The sequence below is a fragment of the Dendrobates tinctorius genome, unplaced genomic scaffold, assembly GCF_039654945.1.
Source record: "Dendrobates tinctorius isolate UK_male_01 unplaced genomic scaffold, ASM3965494v1 ptg000008l, whole genome shotgun sequence".
Taxonomy (NCBI): domain Eukaryota; kingdom Metazoa; phylum Chordata; class Amphibia; order Anura; family Dendrobatidae; genus Dendrobates; species Dendrobates tinctorius.
In genome coordinates, this window is record NW_027361676.1 from 34,975,908 (window position 1) to 35,000,740 (window position 24,833).

The following is a 24,833-nucleotide window of genomic DNA, read 5'->3' on the forward strand; positions in this document are numbered from 1 at the left end:
GTTCTTATGATATCCACTGTGTCTCCATCTGCCTCATTATAGGAAATCTTCCACCAGGGATTCCATCTGAATCACGTATTTCAGAGAATTACATGGAAACCCAGGGGGAAGTGTTCATCGCAGAGCACAGGATAAACATGAGTCGGTACTTACTGCGATCTTTGTGAGGCATAATTAACAAATCAATAGCAGGTGAAGAATTGGTTTTATTAATTTGGTGACAGCTTATTTTTTGCGGGATGAGTTGACGTTTTTATTGGTGCCATTTTCAGGCACATGACTTTTTTGATCACTTTCGATAAATATTTTTGGAAGGTAGAATGAACAAAAAACAGCAATTCAGTATTTTTTTTTATACCGTTCCGTGTGTGGTAAAATTGATAAGGCAGCTTTATTCTTAGGCCAGGGTCACACTTGTGTATATAATGCAAGAAACTTGTGCGAGTTTCTTGCATCAATACACAGCACTGCCGCCGGCACTCGGACCGGAGCGCGCAGCCTAACACTCAGGTCCCGAGTGCTGGTGGTGCCAAATATTGATGTGAGAAACTTGAGCGAATTTTCTCGCATTACACATGCAAGTGTGACCCCGGCCTTAAGGTCAGTACGATTACAGCGATACCTCATTTATATAATTTTTTAATGTTTTGACAATTTTACACAATAAAGACAATTTTGTAAAAAAAAATAATTGTTTTTTCATTGCTTTGTTCTGAGAGTGATAACTTTTTCATTTTTCCATTGCTGGAGCTTTATAGGTGCTTGTTTTCTGAGGGACAAGATGACATTTTTAGCGGAATCATTTCTATTTACATTTGCCTTTTTGATTGTACTTTATTTCACTTTTTGTTGGTTGGTTTGATGATAAAGCATAGTTTTTTGCCTCTTTTTTTACGGTGTTCACTGAAGGGGTTAACTAGTGGGACAGTTTTATAGGTCGGGTCGATCCAGACATGGCTATAACAAATATGTGTAGGTTTTATTTTTTTTACATAAATAAATGTATTTATTGAATCATATTTTTCCTTTTTTTTGTTCTTTATTTGGGGATTGTTTTAACTTTTTTTTAAACTTTTTACATTGGTCCAAGATGGGACATCACTGTATGGTTACAGAAAACAAAAAACAAGCACTAATATGGCTCATTTGGAAAAAAATAAAAAAGTTACAGCTCTCAGAATAGGACGATGCATAAACAAATTCATTTTTCTAAAATACTGTTTTAGTGTATAAAAATAGCAAATCATAAAAAAACTATATAAATCTAGTATTGATGGAATAATACCAACCCAACGAACAAATTGGTCTTATCACTCTTACAACGCGGTGAATGTCGCAAAAAAATAAGATAAAAACAATAACTGAATTGCTGTTTTTTGTTCATTCTGTGTCTGAAAAATTTTAATAACAAGCGATCAAACAATCTTATGTACCCCAAACTGGTACCAGAAAAAATCTGCAACTCTTCTCGCAAAATGTAAGCCCTTGTGAAGCTCTGTTTGCCAAAAAAGTAAGAAGATACAGCTCTCACTTTTTATATAAAAGCATTTTTATTGTGTGATAGCAGCAAAACCTAAAAAGTTTATAAATCTGGTTTAGCAGTAATTGCACCAACCCAAAAAATACATCCACTTCATCACATATACTTCACAGTGAACAGAGCAAAAATAAAAATAAAAACTACAAGCTTGGCTTGTGCAAAATTTTCATACATTGGTCATCGGGGGCGCAGGCAATTTCAGAAAAAGCAAGCTGGTCAAATGTAAATGTATTTCATGAGATGATGAACACAGACAGGTATTTATATATGTAGATTGGTAATACAATAAATTGTTTCGATAAGTAGAGGCCAAAAAATGTCGTCCGGTTTAGGTGCCACCTGCAGGTCATTGTATCTTTCTGCAGGTTTATGAAAATGCATGTTTAAACTTCTTGCTGAAGGGAGCAAGTTTACCTTTCAAATTGCGTATCATTTGTGTGTGTGGTGCGAAGTAATCATCAAAAAAGCAGTGCATGTTTACAAATGTGTTTGCATATGTGACTCACCATTTGTGTGGGCGGGGCGAAGTAATCACCAAAAAAGCAGTGCATATATACCAATGTGTTTGCATATGTGACTCACCTGTAGTGAAGTGTGCAATCCTCCAATGTGCCTGAAATAGGCTGAGCAAGCACTTGAGCAAACTGGAAATACCCCAAGGCAACTGTTTGGATTTGTTTGTGATGTCTGTAAGCAGCTTTGTGGTAGTGTGCTGCCACCTGCAGGTAATTTGACCTTTCAAATGGTGTATCATTTGTTTGTGTGGGTGGAGTATGAATGGAGCAAGTGTGCAATTCAATAGGCAGTGCATGTTTACAAATGTGTTTGCATATGTGACTCACCATTTTGTGTGGGTGGGGCGAAGTAATCACCAAAAAAGCAGTGCATATATACAAATGTGTTTGCATATATGCCTCACCTGCAGTGAAGTGTGCAATCCTCCAATATGGCTAAAATAGGCTGGGCAAGCAGTTTGTCAAGCTGGAAACCCCCCAAGGTGCAAATGTTTGGATTTGTTTGTGATGTCTGCAAGCAGCTTTGTGGTAGTGTGCTTTTGGGTTCTATGGTGCCACCTGCAGGTAATTTTATCTTACTGCAGGTTTATGAAAATTAATGTTTAAACTGTATTTTGTGATCAAATCGTGGATGTGTGGTTTGTTTGGCTATTTTCTTGCTGAAGGGGGCAAGTTTACCTTTCAAATGGTGTTTCATTTGTGTGTGTGTGTGGAGTATGAACAGAGATACAAAGTAATCATCGAAAAACAGTGTTTAGAAATAATAGAATAGATTCTTGTACTGCTGTCTGTTTGTTCATTCTACCTCCCGAAAATCGGAATAAGGCTCGCCTCACATTTATCCTGCACCATCCACTGAGTGCTTATGTCAGGGTTTACATGTAAATTACCCGAAACCAGGATTCAGACAAAACCCTGATGAAACCACTCACTCATGAAGCAGATGGAGTCACTGTGGACTTGTCTGTGTTCTGGTGGTGTCCCATCATTTTTTTTTAGCGCACAAGTATGGGCAACCACAGATCTGTGCACACCTAAAAGGATGGAAACCACTGGAGCAGATGCCAAATGGAGTACAAAGTGTCTCCATCTGCCTCATGGTGAGTGGTTCCCTTGGGGGTTTCATCTGAATAATATTTTTGTGGGATTTACACGGAAACCCCCACGTAAGTGCTCAGCATAGAACACAAGAATGTGATCCAGCCTTATTCTGGAAAAGATCAAATAATATTAGGTACCCCAAAATGTTACCAATAAAAACCCTATTTTATCCTGCACAAAAACAGCCCCCACTCAGGTCCATCATCTTTCACTGGAACTGTAGGGGGTTCCCATGTTACTGGTAGAACAAAGACTCTTGAAAAGCGACATGGCTTCCACCCCCTCAAATAAAATCCAGTGAATTCTGTGCTCCCAAATCCAAATGCCCCCCCTCCTGAGCTCCACTGTGCCTAAACCACTGTAAGTGGCCACATTTTTGGTATTATTGTAATGGATAGAAGGCACTTAATTTATGAGTGCCTACCACCAGAAGCACAAGCTGAGCACAATGTATGGGGGCGCTACTATATATGGGAGCCCTACCCTGTATGGGGGCACAATGTATGGGTACTAGACAGGCAGATTTGAAATTCTCCAGAATAAATCATGGCACCCTTAGATGAATTCCTTGAGGGGTCTAGTTTCCAAAATGAGGTCAACTGTGTTTTTTTTTGGCTGATTTCACATGTCAGGGGTTCTTCAAATGCTACATAGCATTCACAATCTATCCCACACAAATAGCGCTCTTTCCTTTCCTAGCACTGTCTTATGCCTAAGCAGAAGATTTTGACCACATATGGGGTATAGTCGCTGTGATATAGGGGAAAATGATATCTAATTGATATCATTTTGGTATCTGATGGAGTTCTCTATCAGATACAGTTTGGCCCAAAGATACTAGCTCCAAACTCAGCCCCCACCCTTGGCATATCTCCAGGCCAAAATGGAAGTCAAATACATCTCTAACAATGGGACCTCATTATCCAACGAAGGCACTTCCTTGGACAGTGCAGCCCAATTTTTTTTTTAATTAGCTCAACCAATAGGCCTTTGAAACTCTCCCCAGTGAGGGCAAAATGCATAGACCATGTGTATCCAGCCCCAAAGTTCTGCAATTATCACAGGGGTGTGAACTCTTGGGCAGTTACCAGTCAGATTGCTTCCTTTGTTGCCCTCTGGCTGACACACAGACATCTTGGCACCGCAGATACCAGGTTCAGCAGCACAGGGCTCTGAGATATTGAATCAAGAAAATGAACTATGATAAAAGAATGCAATACTATGAACCTAGCCGAGCACATTATCAGAATCTGCCTTCCTTTCCCCACAAGCCAATACCATGCAGGCACTTGTAGAACTCTGCATTATTGAGTTATAAAGCGTAGCTACCAGGAATTAAATACGGTAGCCGCGTTTGGTCTCCCTGCACAGATAAGATCAAGCTGAACCCAGTGGCGCCACCGCCGTCCTATTTAGAGCTTCGGGCGATAAGTTCTGGATATCCACTGTTCTGGCCAGAAGATCATGCTTTCAGATTGGGGAGGAGAGAGGCGGCACAGCCCAGGAGAGGGCACAGCGTGTGGGAGGGAGAAGCCTAGGGGATAATAGGCAGCTCTTCATTTTGGACTGAGGTTTTTTTCTACTGGCAGGAGGCCTGTTATCTGACACGGCCAGAGAATCACGTAATAAAGATTTGGACCTGTGATCCATCAGTGCCTCCCTGTGGTCATATGCTACATATCACAGTAACTGTAATCGCTCTGTACCCTACCCTTGTACTACAGTCCTGACTGTATATTTGTATATTGCACTTGTATATATATGCCTGTATCTTCTTAGTGTGCCTTTCGGTGATTAAATACCAAATTAATCTTGGCATGCTATTTTACTTGATGCACGAATCCGCACAAATGCAAGCTTGGTTGGTTATTATACGCTACCCCAGGGATGGTTTCTGACCCGATATAAGCCTGTTGTCAGACAGGGCTTATAGCGAATGAGGAACTGGTGGCAGCATACCATACTGTGTTAGTGAAGAACTCTGACAGTGATGGCTGGGAGGTTTACATATGTATCCCCAGCCTGGACTGGTGATGTATATCCCCCTCACTGGGAGCTCCTCAATAACTTGTACCTATAAGAGAAGCCTCTCCAGTGACTATTTGCCCTCGGTGCAGTTCCCTGACTGACCTGGGGTAAGTGGTGGTGCCAGATAGCTGATCCCTGCTTGGTCATTCTCTCTTCCCCTGTGCGATCCCTTACAGTCGTGTTTGGGACAAATTGTGTAACAAATTATGGAGTCTGTTTTCTCCTATTATCCATTGTGAATATTACAAATTTGGGGCTAAAGCAACATTTTTGTGAAAAAAAAACAAAAATTTTCAATATGACTACCTAATGTTATCTAATTCTGTGTAGTACTTGTTTAAAATGCTCACTGTACCCCTAGATAAAATCTTTGAAGGGTTTGGTTTTCAAAATGGGGTCACTTGTGGGGGGTTTTCACTCTTTAGGCCCATCAGGGGCTCTCCAAATGCGACATGGCGTCCGCTTTCGATTCCTGCCGTTTTTGCATTCAAAAAAAGTCAAATGGGGCTCCTTCAATACTGAGCCCTGCCGTGAGCCCAAATAGTAGTATTCTCCCACATATGGAGTAGAGGCATACTCAGTAGAAAATATACAACAAATTTTGGGGTCCATTTTCTCCTGTTACTCTTGTTAAAGTAAAAAAAATTTGGGCTAAAAGAACATAATTATTGGTAGAATGTGATTTTTTTTCACAGTTTTACATTATAAACTTCTGTGAAAGTTCTGGGGAGTCCATCCAGGTGCTCATGACACATCTTGATAAGTTTACAAAGGGATGTAGTTTCAAATATGGGGTCATTTGTGGAGGGTTTCCGCTGTTTAGGCACATCAGGGGTTGATTTTCTCCTGTAACCCTTATGAAAATAACAAATTTGGAGCTAAAGCTAAATTTTTGTTAAAAAAGTTAAATGTTCATTTTCACATTCCATATTGCTTTAGCTCCTGTGAAGCACTGGAAGGGTTAATACACTTTTGAATGTAGTTCTGAGTACCTTGGGGGGTGCAGTTTTTAGAATGGTGTCACTTTTGGGTATTTTCTGTCATATAGGCCTCCCAAAGTCACTTTAAATGTGAGGTGATCCCTAAAAAAATGGTTTTGTAAATTTTGTTGTAAAAATGAGAAATCACTGGTCGACTTTTAACCCTTAGAATTTCCAAACAAAAAAAATATGTTTCAAAAGTTGTGCTGATATAAAGTAGACATATGAGAAATGTTATTTATTAATTATTTTGTGTGACATAACTCTATGATTTAAGGGTATGAGAATTAAAATTTGAAAATTGCAAAATTTTCAAATTTTTCACCAAATTTCTGATATTTTTGCAAATAAACTTAAGTCATATAGACGAAATTTACCACTGTCATGAAGAACAATACGTAATGAAAATACATGTCAGAATCATTGGGATCTGTTGAATGTTCCAGAGTTATAACCTCATAAAGTGACACCGTTCAGAATTCAAAAATTTGGCTTGTTCATTAAGGTCAAAATTAGCTAAAGGGGTTGTCAGCTCGAAATCGACAAGTCTGCAGTGACTCTGTGTGACTCTGTGGGATTGCAGACTTATACACTTGTATTGAGCGAGGCCGAGCTCACAGGACTTGCCCTGGCAGGGGCTATGTATAACTCAGAAACTGGCAAACTCTCACAGGGCACAGAGCATACACTGTGAAGCTATTGATTTGGACCAGGCAACCCCTCTATTGATCAAATGATTTTCTCCCCTTCTATGAAGAGCCATAGCTTCTTCTCTTGATGCAACCAGAAAAAAAGCTTGTTTTTATTCCTGAATGAGTTGCAGTTTTGAATGGCAACATTCATTTCACCACATAATGTACTCAAAAACTCACCAAGTAATTAAATTGGTGAAAAGATATACAATTCCGTCATTCTTTTTTAAAATATTTTTTATGCTGTACAAACAACCTGGCAATATAATTTTTTATTTTAGTAGTTAAAAAAATCAAAACGTCTTTTTGCGCCAAGGTGATGTTTTTATTAATACCATTTTGGGGGTACACATAATATTTTAATCTCTATTTGTTTAATTTTTTGAGGAAGTGCAGCAAATGAAATATACATTCTGGGACCTTGTTTTCAGAGTTTAACATAGGAGCAAAATTATTTTATATTTTGATAGATCTGACTCTTATAGGTACATTACCATGCATGCTTATTTTTAATTGTTTCTTTTTGAACTGGGTAAAGGATGAAATACTGCTTTATGTTTATTTATTTAGTTTTTTACTTTATTTTTTAATCACTTTTAGGGATTTGAACCTGCAGATTGTTTTCTTACTCCAAATGCTGCAATACTATAGTCTGGGAGCCAAAGATAATGATAATGGAGACATTCAGGAGGTCTCTGTCGGCCAAGGGAACCCATCAGCTCCTTGTAACCTTATTGCAGGGAGGGATTCGGTGGGCACTTGAACAATTGGACCACACATTCAGACTATTTAAATACTTCTGTCAGAGATTCATATTGGCATTAAATTGGTTTAATAGGGGCAAACAAAATTCGCTCTTCTTCCTGCTTTTGACGACAGTTGTCGGCTGTATGACACTGCCAGCACCTACTGGTTGTAGTACGGATTCCATTACTAAGTATCCCCCATGCAATCACACATGATGTAGGTTGTAATATTATGTCCTGCATTACAAAGCGGTATAAGTATAAGCGGTACATAAGTATTTACTAAAAGGGATGCCAGGAGAGATCTAGAAAGAATATATAATAACATGACAAAAGAGGTTGGATCATGATGAACTATACTTGTTTGACGTGAAAATGCTTCATGATATGTCAGTAGATGCTACATACATAAAAAACGTGCCATTTGTTACCCGACGAACAAATAAAAGGGTTAAGATTGATTAGTAACTGTAGCACCCTACTGCCTGTCCCACAGCTGTTTTACCTATTAAATTTCATTGTTATTCTTAATGGTGTAAAAGTGGAGTTTATGGTATAATTTTACACTGCAGCTAAATTGACAGCAATTTTCAGTAAGATAAACATATACCAGATGAATAGTACAATCTCCTCTATTCTCTCCAGGATGGCAAGTGTTTGTGCATTTATCTAGTTTCTTGAGAGCTCTATATTGCGCCCGATGTAAGAGGGAGGTCTTCCTGGAAGCCACTAGCTTTTATGCATAATTAGCTGAAAGTATTTTTGAAGCAATGGTACTTGCACATCTAAACTATCCAACCATATGAAGTGCAAGCTTCTGAAAAGAAACGAGCAGGCTGCTCTTCGCTCTTTGTGTTTTAGATGGAATCCAGTAATTACCGTCTGAACCAGCTTAAAGTAATATTATGACAAATTTCGTCTTCTTCCAGTACATTAACCCTTCATTGACTAGACCTGAAAGAGCTTTTATGACCAGCCAAGTATTTTTTCCATTTATGCTTCTCCGAATTTCAGTAATCAAACTTTTTTTGCTGACTTATGTTTTATATTCAAACATTTACTTGTCATTTTTGGCTCTTTTAGCCAATCCTGTTGGTTTTAACATGTGACTGTTATGTAACCATCTTATTGGTCACCTTTCAATATAAAGCTTTACTGGTATTCATTATCATGTAGATCTGACAAAGAATACACGGTGAGCTGGTTTCTGAACCTCTTTTTCTCATAATAATCCCTTTACAACCAGCGTGTTTTCACTTTCCTTATCAGGCCAATTGTTTCAATTCTAACCTGTGTTATTTTACAAGAGTATAATTCCAAAACTTTTCAACAAATCTCAGTGATTCTGAGACCGTTTTTTTGAGAAATGTTGTACTTCAAGACAGTGGTAAATTTTGGTCAATATGATTTGTGTATGTTTATGAAACATTAAAAATTTGACAAAAATGTTGCTATTTTCAAACTTTGAATTGTTATGCCTTTACACCAGATAGTTATATCACACCAAATAGATAATAAAAAAACATTAACCACATATCTACTTCACATCAGTATTATTTTTGAAACAAGTTTTTTTAGTTAGGAAGTTAGCACAGTTAAAAAATTATCAGCAATTTCTCATTTTTCTAACAAAATTTACAAAACCAATTTTTTTAGAGACCTATGTCTCTAAAAAAAAGCATATACAGAATGGGAGGAATAGGGCTAAGTGACAGCACATGTGAAAAAGACTTGGGTATACTAATAGATCACAGACTGAATATGAGTCAACAGTGTGATGCAGCAGCAAAAAAGGCAAATGCAATTCTAGGATGTATTAACAGAAGCATATAGTCTAGATCACGTGAAGTCATTATTTCCCTCTACTCCTCTTTGGTCAGACCTCATCTGGAATATTGTGTCCAGTTTTGGGCACCACATTTTAAAAAAGACATCAACAAACTGGAGCAAGTTCAGAAAAGAGCGACCAGAATGGTGACCGGTCTGCAAACCCTGTCTTATGAGGAAAGGTTGCAGGATTTGGGAATGTTTAGTTTGCAAAAGAGAAGACTGAGAGGAGACTTAATAGCTGTCTACAAATATCTAAAGGGCTGTCACATTGTAGAAGGATCAACTTTATTCTCATTTGAACAAGGAAAGACTAGAAGCAATGGGATGAAACCTAATGGGAGGTGACACAGATTAGATATTAGAAAAAACTTTTTGACAGTTAGAGTGATCAATGAGTGGAACAGGCTGCCACGAGAAGTGGTGAGTTCTCCTTCAATGGAAGTCTTCAAACAGAGGCTGGACAGACATCTGACTGGGATGATTTAGCGAATCCTGCTTTGAGCAGGGGGTTGGACCAGATGGCCCAGGAGGTCCCTTCCAACTCTACGATTCTATGATTCTATGATTCTATGATTCTATGTGATAGAAAATACACAAAAGTGACCCCATTTTAAACTACATCCCTCAAAAACCCACATTCAAGAAATGTATCAAACATTTTGGGGCTTTACCAGACATAAAGCAATTTGAAAGAGTTTATTTATTTAAGGGTGCAGTGATCATATTGACACCACAAGGGTGTCACAGAATTTTATACCATTGGGCAGTGAAGAAAAAACTAATTACATCACTAACAAAAATTTAGCTTTAGCCTAAGATTTTACATTTTCAAATAGGGAAATGGGTAAAAATGGCACCAAAATTTGTCACACAATTTCTGCTGAACGTGGCAAATACCCATATGTGGCTATACAGTATTGCTTATCCACATGGCGAGAGTTAGGAGGCATGGAGCGCTATTTGGCTCTCGGAGTACAAATTATTGTAGAATAGTTTGCGTACTCCATATAGAGGGCCCCTAAGTGCCAGAAGAGCAGAATAAAACCTAAAGTGACCCTATTTTGTAAATTACAGTGGCATGTAAAAGTTTGGGCAACTCTGGTTAAAATTATTGTTATTAGGAACAGTTAAGCAAGTTGAAGATGAAATGATCTCTGAAAGGCATAAAGTGAAAGATGACACATTCCCTTTGTATCTTAGGAAAAAAAACAATAATAAATAAATATACAGCTCTGGCAAAAATTAAGAGACCACTGCAAAATTTTCAGTTTGTTTGATTTTACTCTTTATAGGTATATTTTTGAATAAAATGTAAATTGCTCTTTTGTTCTATAAACTACTGACAAAATGTCTCCGAATTTCCAAGCACTAAATTTTGTATTTATTTTCAGAAAATGAGAAATGGTCAAAATTACAAAAAGTGCAGTGCTTTCAGACCTCAAATAATGTTAAGAAAACAAGTGCATAATCATTTAGAAACAACAATACTAATGTTTAACTCAGAAAGAGTTCAGAAATCAATATTTTGTGGAATAGCCATGATTTTTATTCACAGTTTTCATGCGTCTTGGCATGCTTTCCACCAGTTTTCCACACTGCTTTTGGGTGACCTTATGCCTCTCCAGGTGCAAAAAATGTAGCAGTTCTTCTTTGTTTGATGGCTTGTGACTATCCATCTTCATCTTGATTTACATTCCAGAGGTATTCAATGGGGTTCAGGTCTGGAGATTGGGTTGGCCATGACAGGGATTTGATGTGGTGGTCCTTCATCCACACATTGATTGACATATCTGTGTGGCATGGCGCATTGTCCTGCTGGAAAAAAAACAGTCCTCACACTTGGGGAACATTGCTTGAGCAGAAGGAAGCAACTGTTTTTCCAGGATAACCTTGTATGTGGCTTGATTCATACATCCTTCGCAAAGATTAACCTCCCAATTCCAACCTTGCTGAAGGATCCCCAGATCATCACCAATCACACGATCCTCCACCAAATTTCACAGTGGGTGCAAGACACTGTGGCTTGTACGCCTCTCCAGGTCTCTGTCTAACCATTAGATGATCAGGTGTTGGGCAAAGCTGAAAATTAGACTCATCAGATAAGATTACCTTACTCCAGTCCTCTATGGTTCAATCCTTATAGTCTTTGGCAAACTTCAGCCTGGCTAGCCTTTGCTTCTCATTGACGAAAAGGCTTTTTGCTAGCTTTACATGACTTGAGCCCTGCATCTAGGAGCCTGCTACGAACTGTTCTTGCCGTGCACTTCACCCTAGCTGGCATTTGCTGTTCCTTTTGTAGGTCACTTGATGTCATCCTGCAGTTGCTGAGTGACATTTGAAAAAGATGATGGTCATCCTGGGCACTGGAGAGTCGTTTTAGCCTTCTGCCGGTCAGTAGCTTTGTTGTCCCCAATTTCTGCTGATTGACCTTGTTGTAATGGAATGCCATCTTAGAAATTTTAAGGATGAAGGGAACAAGACGATCACTGTGTCAACTCTGCTAGTAAAGCCAGAATTGAGCCCTTCTTTTCCTCACTCAAGACTTTTCTTTTCAACTCCTTTGGCATGGTTAAAAGTCATTTTTTCATTCCGATTATTTTTGGGATATTACTAGCACTTGTTTTGCCATCTAGCTTTTCCTATTTCCTATTGAAAGAGGATTGTGAACACCATAGCAGGGTTTTTTTTATACTTTCCTCCATTAAATAAGATTTGGTTCAGGTGATCACCTAATCAGTAGCACATTAAGTATAATGATGATTACTCTGTTTGGAATTCATCTGACACTGGAATGGAATGGCTGTCAGACATGTAGAGAAGCTGATTTTTATATTTTTATAAAACTGTGCAGTGGTCTCTTAATTTTTGCCAGAGCTGTATATATATATATATATATATATATATATATATATGCTGTATATATTTATTTATTTGAAAGTGTTTGCCCCTTCCTGATTTCCTATTCTTCTATTCTTTTGCATGTTTGTCGCACTTAATTGTTTCAGATCACCAAACAAATTCACATAGTAGACAAAGATAAAGCAAGTAAACACAAAATGGAGTTTTTAAATGAAGGTATGTAATATTAAAGGAAAAATAAATCCCAACCTACAGGGCACTGTGTGAAAAAGTGATCCCCCCTGTTGTGAGTTCATTTTCCCCTCCGTCACTAAGGCCTGGTGAACTCCCTATTCTAGTGAAGGAAGGTAGTGAGCCTGATTATCAGACACCTGGGACTAATGAAGACGATTGGCTGAGTGGAGTCACTGACTGGATTTAAGGCAGCCTACGCCCTTTCTGCCCTGCGGGTGATTTCTCTGTGGACTCTTGGACACCAGTCTTATTCCTGCTCTCCTAAAGCTAAGTTTTCTGTTTTGCCTTTTTGCATCTAAGATTTGTTTTTGTTTTTCTTGCTTTTTGGATTCTGCCACTCCCTGCTGGAGTGTGCAGTGTTCCGTGAGCTCTGTCTTCTGAAGGTACCTGAGTGCTGATTTAGTTTTTGAAGCTTAGTTGCTTCAGGGCCATTTTTATATCAGCCTGTTGGCTTGTTCTCTGATAGGGTTTTGGCAGATTGCAGACAGCAGCCTTCCTATCCGTTCCTATCTAGGTAGTTTTGGGCCCCGTCTTTGCTCAGCCTGTCTTTCCGTCTGTGTAAGTGTTTTCATCTTGCTTCACCGTCATTATATGTGGGGGGCTGCCTATTGCTTTGGGGTCTGCTCTGGGGCAGTTAGATTTCCCCTTTCCTTCTTTAGGCCTATGTATCTCTCCGGCTGTGATCGAGGGGTCTAGGTCATCGTAGGAACCCCCCACGGCTACTGCTAGTTGTGTTGATAGGTTCAGGGGTCTGCAATCTGATAGTTGCCAACTTCTCTGTTTTTCAGGACTTAGCTAGCATTTCTGTTTTTGCCTCCTACGGTGACTCAATCATAACACCCCCCCACATAAAATAGCTGTGGTTTCTCACTTCTTTGGGAAACTGAGTTCAAATTCTCTAGCCACTCCCAGGCCTGATTGCTGCCACATCTGTTCTCAATAAAGAAATCACTTTAATAGGACCTGACTGACAAAGTGAAGTAGATCAAAAGATCCTCAAAAGCTAGACATCATTCCACGATCCGAAGAAATTCAGGGATAAATGAGATACAAAATAATTTAGATATATCTGTCTAGAAAAGGTTATGAAGCCATTTTCAAGCTTTGGGACTCAAGCAAACCACAGTGAGTGCTATTATCCACAAATGGCAAAAACATTGAAGAGTGATAATGCCACGGGTTTACCACAACAGAGAGGAGTCAAAAGACCACAGTGTCAGATTTCTCCTGCTCCTGCACTGATTAGAAGAACTTTACCTTCTTATAAAATGGTGTGAATTTCTTTTGGTAGTGCAGGGGTTAATCTGCTCTGTTAAGAGCTCCTGTAGTGTTAAGACTCTCAGCTGTGGACTGTAAGCCACTCCCATATCCTATATAAACTAGGCACTGTTTAGCACTCATTGTCAAAGAAAGCTTATGCTGCATGGCTGGAGGAGTTTGTTGGTTATTATAGGAGGAAGCATTTGGTGGGTTTATCTGTGACTGTTGCTAGGTTTTAAGTGTGTGATAATTCCCTTTCTTCTCCTACTTTGGTTTAACCCCAATCTGCACTTCCTGATGCATTCCTCTGTTATCTGTGTGTATATTTTTATTTTTCATTACCCCTGTTTGAATTACCTTGTTAGTCAGGTTGGTGTACTATGGTATGCTACTACTCCCCTCTTCCCTGGGTGGAGGGAAAAGCTCAGAATGAGAGCGAATTCAGGAGCTAAGGCAAGGTACATGGCCCTGGCATCTTCACCATCAGAAGTAATCCAGGGAACAGAGCAAGCTAGGGACAGAGAAGGAGCCTCTGATCCCAGGACACCTATCAACAGAGTCATGACAGTGACTCTTCTCAGAATAAATTGCTACAAGAGCGCAGTGATGACTCATCCAAGAGGTCACAAAAGACCCCACAACAACATCCAAAAAACTGCAAACCTCACTTGCTAAAGTAAAGGTCAGAGTTCAAGACTCCACCATAAGAAAGAAACTAGGCAAAAATTGACCTGCATATGGCAGAGTTCAAAGATGAAAACCACTGCTGAGTAATAAGAACATAAAGGCTTGTCTCAGTTTTGCCAAAAACCATCTTCATGATCCCCATAATTTTGAGAGAATACTCCGTGGACTCATGAAACTAAATTTGTACTTTTTGGAGGATGTTTGCTGCATTACACCTGACATAGAAGTAACGCAGCATTTCAGAAAAGGAACATCATACCAACAGTAAAAAAGTGTGGTAGTAGTGTGATGGTCTGGTGCTGTACTGCTGCATCAAGATCCTGGAAGACTTGCTGTGGTAAATGTAACCATGAATTCTGCTGTCTACCAAAAAATCCTGTAGAAGAATGTCCAGCTATCTGTTTGTGACCTCAAGCTGGAGCGCACTTGGGTTAGGCAGCAGGACAATGATCCAAAACACGCCAGCAAATCCGCCTCTGAATGGCTTAAGAAAAACTAATATAGCTCTACCATCTGCTTAGTTACTGCAGATTCTATCCTTTTGAATCCAATATTTTATAGATTTATGGAAAGATTAATTTAAAATAGAACCTTTAGTAATGCACAGTTAAAATACATTAACCGTGGATAAAGTAAACTGTAGGTCCATAAGCGAGTTTAAATAGTAAATTGGACCTATAAGTACAGATTCTGCTAGGTAAAGACAATACACTGACTTAGAAATGAGATCACACTAGCAAAAGAGTACCACAACAAAATAGAATATACAGCAATAAAAAGTGTCATAGTGCATAAAAGATTAAAAAAAAGTATCAATCTCACCCATTTAGTCTGTGGAGGGTAACTACATTGGACAGATTCATCAGGATATTCAGGAGCTGCTGTATAAACCTATCCTCTCTGTCATGTCCTCTGTAAGTGCTCCCGCCCTGAAAAAGGCAGTACACAAGTATGGTCCTGAAATTAAATCAAAAACCCAAATGAAAATCCTCTTGATGTGTAATTCAACTGCAGAGCAGTTGCACGCAGCCTCCACCAAGGGGCACTGTTATGGGCAAAAAGGGTTGCACTTACTGTGTAGCACCTTGGTGCAGAACTACAGGCCGCCACCAGGAGGCAGCAGAGTAGTCAGACAGGCCAGAGTCAGCAGCAAACAGGAAGACAAAGTACCAGAGGTCACAGCAGTGCACGAGGTCAGAGACGAGCTAAAAGTCAGAGCCAGACAGGAATGCAGTATCCAAAATGAGAGACAAAAAGAGGAGTCGGGGTACAAGCCAGTGGGTCAAAAGCCGGTCGGGGAACTTAGTAGCAGACACAGAAAGACCGGAGGTGGAGTTCAGAGTTCAAGCCGAGTCATACACTGAAGGGAAATCACCAAACGTACACAAAGTCAGGGATAGGGAGCGGGTCAGACACACACACGGGAAGTCAGAGGCAGAAGGATCACTAGGGTTTACGGAACAGCTGCTCAAGCCAAGGACCTGAAGTATCACTGACCAAGGCTACCCAAAGATAGCAAAAGATAGCACCAATAAATAGCCACCCAAGAACAAAAGAGAAGCAGTTAACCCCTCAATGACCAGGCCAGGGAAAGAAAAGCCAGAAGCAAACCCCAACCTGGATCATGACGCAATGCTTTTCTTTTCTCAGTCTTGAGATTTCATTAGAAGAATGTACTTGTTTAGGGGAAATAATTCTGCACAATCGAATCATGAAGTCCATATTGCTCTCTATCTTTCATAGTGCAGAAAGGTGCCTCAGTTCTTCAAAGTGCTTAGTGCCAGAATAAAGAAAAAAACAGAAAAAAATGAGCCCACAGTGGTGGGTAATCCTTGGAGGAGAACATAGTGCTGTCCCATTCCTACAAAAAATGGAGTGATCACCCTGAAATGAGTCTGATTTACAACAATTCTGCAAAGATGAGTGAGCCAAAATTCCTCCAGAGCGTTGTAAAACACTCATTGCCAGTTATCATAAACGCTTGATTGCAGTTGTTGCTGCTAAGGATGGCCTAACCAGTTATTAGGTTTAGGAGGCAATCACTTTTTCACACAGGTCCCTGGAGGTTTGGATTTCTTTTTCCCCTAATAATAAAGACCTTCATTTAAAAACTGCATTTTGTGTTTGCTTGTGTTATCTTTGTCTATTTAAATTTGTTTGGTGATCACATACATTTAAGTGGGAAAAACATGCAAAAGAATAGGAAATTAGAAAGGGGGCAAAAATTTTTTCAGACCACTGTATATATTAGGGATGATCGAACATGTTCAGTGTTACTCAGTCATCACTCGAGTATCACGGTGCTCGGATGTGCTCATTACTCAGCGATGTTTAAATGAATCCCCACCCCACATCTTTGGAGCCTGTTATACACTCTATAAGCATGCAGGGATTGCCTGTGAGTCACTGTAAGGCCGTAGCCAGTTTGGTTGTGGAATTTCTGTGATTGGCTGGCCGTGTGATATCTTCAAAGGTTATAAAAGGATAGGTGTCGACCGACTCAGCACAATGACAACATTGTACAACTCTGTGACACATCGTATCAGGGAGACGGGGAGAGAATGCTTGTCAAGACCTGTGTGCACAGTATAACAAATTAGAGGCCTGTAGTGTTGATACTGGTGCTGAAGCTGAGCCATCATACTAACAGCCCTTCTAAGGGCTAATCGTTTGCAGCACATACAATCTGCATTTAGCCTAGGGAGGGAGAGAGAGTCGCAGGAGCAGGAAGAGTGACAAAATCCTGTCTATAGACAACTATTAGGCCTATGCAATCCATTGGCAAATATATAGCTGCAGTTTTTTTAGGGTGCTAGAAAAATTTAATGTATTTTGATGCATCAAATAGTATGTGCTTTGAGGTCTTTTTTTGTGTTACACACCCAAAAATTGTTGAAACCTTTTTCTGCAATACATTTTTCAGCCATACACTACACTGTAATGTAGAAAAAATGTCTGTGATCTCAGTGAACAAAAGCTTTTAAAAATGTTGTAAGCCTCTATTTTTCAGATATACAGTGTTACGTGGTTTGTGAACATTTCTGTGATCTGTCAAACTGTAAAAAAGTTTTTAAAGTTTGCAGGCCTCCTGCCCTACACCTATCCTTGCACTTTCTGACTTACCATTATCAGGCACTTCCAAATCCTTATCCAAAGGCAAGCGTTCAGCTGTCCCTATCCCAGGTCTTGGATCAATAAAGAAAGTTCTCAGCCACCAACCCACAGGCCCACATGCTAATCGAGCACATATCCAGGCTGCTTGCCTTGGAAATGTTGCCATTTAGGCTGGTAGACACAGAGGATTTCTGATAACTCATGGCAACAGCCATCCTTTGGTACTTGGTCCCAAGCCGCCACTGTTTCTCAAGGTGTGACGTCCCCACCTCGTACATCAGCTACAAGCTCTGAAGCACTGCCTCAGCAAAGTGGCAACATGCTCTGCTGAAGCTAATTTGTCTAGAAGACAAACTGCACACTGCGGCAGGTTTAATTAAAGGAATAACAGAAAAGACAGATCTGTGTTTTTTTCTGCTGAACCTCCAACCAGGCATGGTCATGTGTGATAATGGGCTTTACCTGGTGGCAGCTGTGAAGTTTAGCAAGTTCACACAGGTACCAGGCTTGGCACATGTGCTTAACTTGGTAGTTCATTGGTTTCTGAAAACATACCCATATTTGCCAGAACTTCTGCTCAAGGTACACTGCAGCAGTGCATGAAAGTGCCAGCTCACCAACCAAGATGGCAAACAGCGATGAGACCATAGTTAGCACAACTGTCCCCCTTCTGTGCCAACTTAAACAGTCGCTGCTCACAATTAAACATGAAGCTTTGCATGCGGACTACGTGGGGATGGCGGAAGACATAATACAGAGATTGTAGCCAGCCCAGTCTTATCTCATCTGCTCAGTGTGGATTGGGTAACAATGAGAAGTTTGATGCTGAGGCGGAGGAACAGGAGATGGTGGCTAGCGCAAAAGAGGCTAGCAACCACACAGCCTTCGTCCTGTCTCTCCAAAGGTGCATGGGCTGAGGATGGAAATTAGGAGGTACAGAGGGAAGAGTATGAAGAGGAGATGGAGAATCATCATCATGGTGGAGACAGGGAAGTTTTGGCTGTATAGATCTTGGCACATGTGGTTAAATTTATGTACTGCTGCCTTTCCCATGAGCATTGTGTTGCACTCATCTTGGTAAAAAAAAGAGTACTGGTTGTTCACCCTGCCAGACCTGTCCTACAAGGAGAACTTTGCATCTCTTCTTCCTGAGGTGTCGAGGTCTTCCAAAATGGTGCTATACCAGCAGGTCATTTTGAAAAATATGTTGAAACAAAAATACCAACGGACAATGCTAGAGGCAGGGGGAAAACTTCCTTGCACAACCAAGGAAGAAAGGCCAGGGATACACACAGCAGAGGCTGTGGTACACCATCAGGGTGTGGGCTAATTTAATGACACCAACCCAGTGCTCAGGGTCTGATAACCGGGTATTTTTGACAAGGGAAAAGATTTTAAAGGAGGTCAAGCAATATCTAGCCAACCAAACCAGAGTACTGCCTAATTCCAATGTGACTTTCAACGATTGGGTCTCAAAGCTGAACAACTGGCATAAACTGTCCCTCTATAACTTGGAGAGGTTGTGCTGCCCTGCCGCTAGCATCTTGTCTGAGCGGGTTTTTAGTGCTGCGGGGGGGAGGGTTCATAACAGACAGGTTCACTCTCATAAAAATGAACAAAGCTTGGATTAGGCCACACTTTTCCACACCACCATATGACAGCAGCACATAAGTGTTCGTAAAATTTAATATTTTAATGAGACGCACCAGTTGTTGCCTTTCAGGGGGTATATGGATGAGCCTAATCATATTTTCTGTCTGGCTTTGCACTTTCTGCAAAGCCTTTATGACTTTATTACTAACTATATCAACTACACTTTAAAAAAATTTCATTCAAAATGTTGTTATGGACTCAGTGACTGATCCATACAGTTTAACACTGTTATTGTTGCATTATGGTGGTTTGTAAAACTAACAAAAAGCATAGAAAAATAGTTCAGGATTAGATTACTTATACATACAGAATTACGTGCTTTATGTCACATTTTTATGGTATATAACAGTAGGAAAAAGCGTTTACAAATTTTGTTTGTTTAGTCACATTTCTTACCCATACACTATTCCGTATTCTGGAGTACATTTTTGCGATATATAAGACTCAAAAAATGTTTAAAATTTTGATAGGTTACATTTCTCAGCCATATAGTATTATGTGCTCTTGAGTGTATTTCATTGGTATATAACCCTCCAAAAAAGTTTTCAAAATGTTATCGTTATTATATTGATTACCCATAGACTACTCCTTGGTCTGGAGTAGAGATGAGCGAATGTGTTCTGAAAATGTTCCCCAATCTCAAATTCGGCACAAACATAGCACATTTGGATTCACATTTGCTTTTACAAGCAAGTTTATTCAAAGTTGACAAAAGTCGTTGACAGTTCGGTAAATCATCGCTCTTCCACTAATGCTTTTGTTAATAGTTTGGCTAGGATAGTGCTGCTATGCAGGTCATCGACGTGCATCGCTACAGAGGTCTTTCAGCTTACCGGTTAACCGTTTGATTGGTGAAGTTCCGCCACGGTGGAATTCCACTCTGCTTATGTTGCAGCGACTGTGGCAGTAGCAATGAGCCCTGGTGCAGTATGTCCTTTTGCATAGCCAGGGCCAATGCAGTATGGACATGATGCAAATCATGCTTGTAGAGTTGGCACAATTGAAGGACTTCTGCACCCTTCTGCATAGTTTTGAAATGGCTATTAAGATGGTTAGCACTGACGATGCCAACATCAGCATCACTATTCAGGGCACACTTTTAATAGTCTGTGTGAGGAGGTGATGGTCCCAGATGAAGAGTTGGAAGCAGAGGAGGATGAGGAATGGATAACAATATCTCAAATTTCCGGACTGTCGTCACACAGGTGGGTGCCATGGGAGGGTGGTTTACAGACATGGTACTAGACAAACTGTTAGTGAAGTTGTAGGAGCCAAGGAACAAATGGAGGAGGATGAGGTGATGGACGCGCAACAGTCAGGAAATGAAGAGAATAATGATCTCTGTTGTCCGCAGTTGATGGGAGGGGACTGAGGAAGCAACACTGAGTGTTACCACGCTACCAACACACCATGGACTTGGACCTCATGGAAGCACTTGACACATGACCGCCTTCTTGCTTCACTTCAACATGATGCCTGTATTCTAAGGGTTATAAATAGTGCTGACTACTGGGCTGCCACTCTGTTAGATCCACGGTACAAGAGCAAATTTAGCCCGATGCTCCCCTCGGAAAGGGATGCGCGCATGCTGGAGTATCGAAACATGCTAGCAGACCATCTTAAGAGATTTACCTGGGTGGGGGCCCCCCAGAACCACTAGGTAAAGCTGTTGAGTGGTTTTCCCCAAGACAGCAGTGAGGCACACAGTGTGCATCCCAGTTGTAGACATCCAACCTCAGGAGCGTTAAGGCATCATCACCAAATATTAGCAGCAGCAGCAGCAGCAATGTAATTAGCAGAAGCAATTTCTGTGAGTCGCTTAACACATTTTTTAGACCAGCCTGTTCACCAGCAGAACCGAGTACAAGTCTGTCACGTTGTGAATAACTTGATAGTATGATGAAGGAGTATCTGGAGTTTAAAATCAATGCAATCATGGGGGTTTGTACTCTTTTAAATTTTGGTCTTCCAAAATGGAAGAGTGGCCTGAGCTCACTTGTCATGCCTTGGATATTTTGTCATACCCAGCAGCCAGCGTTCTCTCAGAACATGTCTTCAGCACTGCTGGTGGTGCCCTGATGGATAAGCGCATCCAGATTTCCCCTGAAACTGTAGACCACCTAACTTTCATCAAAATGATCAAGTCATGGATCTCTGATGACTTTTCACCCCAGTCGCAGATTGGGCAGACTAAGTGATGGTGTTGTTTTTAGTGTAATCTAGTGATCTTGTGCTATCTTTGAGGTGTCTTCTGTGCCTGCTGTTGCTACAAACAATTTTTTGAAGTGTGGATACTCAAAGTTGAGTTTCCGTCTGATGGGTTGCCTGTAGTAGAAGGTGTGTCAGAGGCCTATAGTACTGTTTCTACTCTGTAGAAATTGATGCCACTTTAGTCGAGAGTGACAATCATTTTTTTAAAGAGGTGAAGAATCAAAGTTGGGTCCCCATCTGGTGAGTTACCTGTAGTAGAAGGTTTAAAAGAGGCCTATAATAGTGTTTCTACTCTGTGGAAATTGATGCCATGTTAATGGTGTGTGATGATTATTTTTTTTAAATGTGGAGACTCAAAGTTGGGTCTCTATCTGATGGGTTGCATGTAGTAGAAGGTGTGTCAGAGGCCTATGATACTGTTTCTACTCTGTGGATATTGATGCTACTTTAGTGGTTAGTGACAATTTTTTTTCTTCTGTGCCATGTTAAAAGGTTCGACTGTCGGTCATTTGATTAGTCATCAACTTGTGTTACTTTCCTTACATTTTTCTACCAATAGTACTGTATGAAACTGATGTTTGTGCCATCTGAGTGTGGATGGAATAAAAACAACTGGAGGTGTTGCATGAAGTATCAAGGCTCCCAGCTAGGAAGGATTACACCGTTCCATTAACCATCAGGACCTCATTGAAACTTTTGTTTCAAGCTATAAATGCTGGCTCAGACCCTGTCTCATGCATGGCCCATGCCTGACTGCTGTGCCATTATAAAATTTCTACTGTGGGACAATTGGTGCCATTTTTCATGGTGTCTGCTCCTAACTGGAGCTTTTTGGGCAGCTTTTTGCCCCCAAAGGTATTGTCTATGCGTTTGATTTTTGCCTTCCTTTAAATTCAATGAGGTTTCGGATACATACAACGAATCATTCAGCGAACTGTTAGGTGAGCATCGGTCTGGTCAGTGAATCCGAACTGAACCTAGAAAGGTTTGCTCATCTCTAGTCTGGAGTACATTTCGTTGCTATATTAGCCTTTCAAAAAATTGTTCAAAATGTTATTGATATTTTATTGCCCACCCACAGGGTATTCCGTGTTCTGGATTAAATTTCTTTGTTATGTAACCCTCAAATACTTGTTCAAAATGAATTGGTATTGTATTGCTTGCCTATAGGGTATCACATCTTCTTGGGTACATTTAGTTGCTATACAAGCCTCAAAAAAATTGTTCCAAATTTATCAATATTATATTGCTCACCCATAGGGTATTACATTTTCTTGGGTGCATTTCGTTGCTATAAAAGCCTAAAAAAACTTGTTCAAAATTTATCTATATTAAATTGATTGCCCATAGGGTATTGCATCTTCTTGGTACATTTTGTATGTAACTCTAAAAAAAACTTGTTCAAGAATGTTTCCATATTATATTGCTCACCTATAGACTTTTCTGTGTTCTGGAGTCCATTTCGTTGGTATATAACCCTCAAAAAACTTTTTTAAAATTAATCGGCATTATATTGCTCATCCATAGGGTATTACATCTTTTTTCGTTGCTATATAAGCCTCAAAAAAACTTGCTAAAAAATGTATTGGTAATTTAGGCTGTGCACACACGTTGAAGATTTGGTGCGTTTTTGTCACGTTTTTTCTGCGCGGATTTGTGGCAAAACCTGATGCCAGCAAAGTAAATGAGAAACCTGATGTGTCATGCACATGTTGATAATTTTTGACTTGCAGCTTTGATGCAGAAAAAAATCTGCTGCATGTCAATTCTCTGTAAATTTTTGCTCTTCGTTTTTCACCATTGACTTTACTCCAATCAATCAAAAATGCAGGCAATAACGCACCAAAAACACTCATTTTGCAGCTGCGTTTTTTCTGCCAAGAGATGCAGAAATGGTGCAGAAAATTTACTACACGTATGGACATACCCTTATCAATATTACATTGCTCACCCATAGATTATTTTGTGATCTGGAGTACATTTCCTTGATATATAACCCTCAAAAGTGCATAGCCTTTATGAGCCTAGGAGTACCAATACATGACAATTTGAACAGAATGTGTATGAGGCCACCCTTTATGTCTAATACAGGATGCATCTGAGTCCCTCTGAGTCTCTAATTTTTGGCATTTCTTGTTTCCTTCATAAATTCAATTGAAATGTCGCATTTTTTTAATTAAGAAATCAATTTTGATTTACTGGTCAGGCCCTACTCTAACCTATTAAACATTTGTTAAAATATCCAATACAATTTAGGTATATTTTTATTTATTTTTCAATTTTTTAAATGACCAATAATATCACATCGAAAGGGACAAATACCATAGCACCATGTCCAGGTCACATATTACCACCACTTGGTGACCAATAATACCACATACAAGGAACAAATGCCACCACACCATGACCAGACCACATACTACCACCACATAGTGACTGAATACTACAATACTGATCATTAATAAAAAACACACCATATTATCACCATAAGAGCCATTATACACAGGAGATCTGTACGTAGTATGCAGTGTCTGTGTACTGGTAACACAGTGATCACCAGTGACATTATACACAGGAGCTCTGTATATAGTGTCAGTGTAAAGGTAATACAGTGATCACTGGTGACATTGTACACAGGAACTCTGTATATAGTGTATAGTGTCAGTGTACAGGTAACACACTGACTCACCAGTGACATCTCTAGGTGAAGTCCTTCATCTTTGCTTTTCATCTTTCATCCAGCACAGAACGCCATCACTTTTTCCAGCCAGGGCTCATCTCTGCAGGAAATAACACAGTTATCTAGAGCACCACTTGCAGAACACATTACTTAATTTTTTACCAACTTCTACACTACACCACATGAAGAAAGAAAGGTGTCGCTCTGCACAGTAACAGGACTGCCCGCCCATTTAAAACAGTATCCTCAAAAAATAAAATACATCACTGCAGTAATAATATCCCTTAATTAGCCCCTATGGTAATAATATCCCCCATCCTGGTCCCATGTATGTCATTCCTGGCTTCAGCCATATGGTCTTCCATCCTGCCCTCATGAGTATCCATTCTGCCCCCATATGATCTCCCCATCCTGCCTCATCTGTCCCATGATCCTGCCCCATCTGTCCCAAGATCCTGACCCATCTGTCCCAAGATCCTGACCCATCTGTCTCCACATGCTGCCTCATCTGTCTCCACATCCCGCCCTATGTGTCTCCACATCCTGCCCTATCTGTCTCCACATGCTGCCACAAATGACTCCACATTCTGCCCCATGTGTCTCCACATCCTGCCCTATCTGTCTCCACATGCTGCCACAAATGACTCCACATTCTGCCCCATCTGTCTCCACATGCTGCCCCATGTCTCCACATGCTGCCCCG

The 24,833-nt window shown here is 40.1% G+C and overlaps 1 protein-coding gene across 5 annotated transcripts in view; it reads right to left on the bottom strand.

Moving 5' to 3' along the window:
* Positions 1–24,833, bottom strand: part of MARCHF1 (membrane associated ring-CH-type finger 1) — a 622,019-nt gene that overhangs the window by 397,938 nt on the left and 199,248 nt on the right. The gene's annotated exons all lie outside the window — the stretch shown is intronic.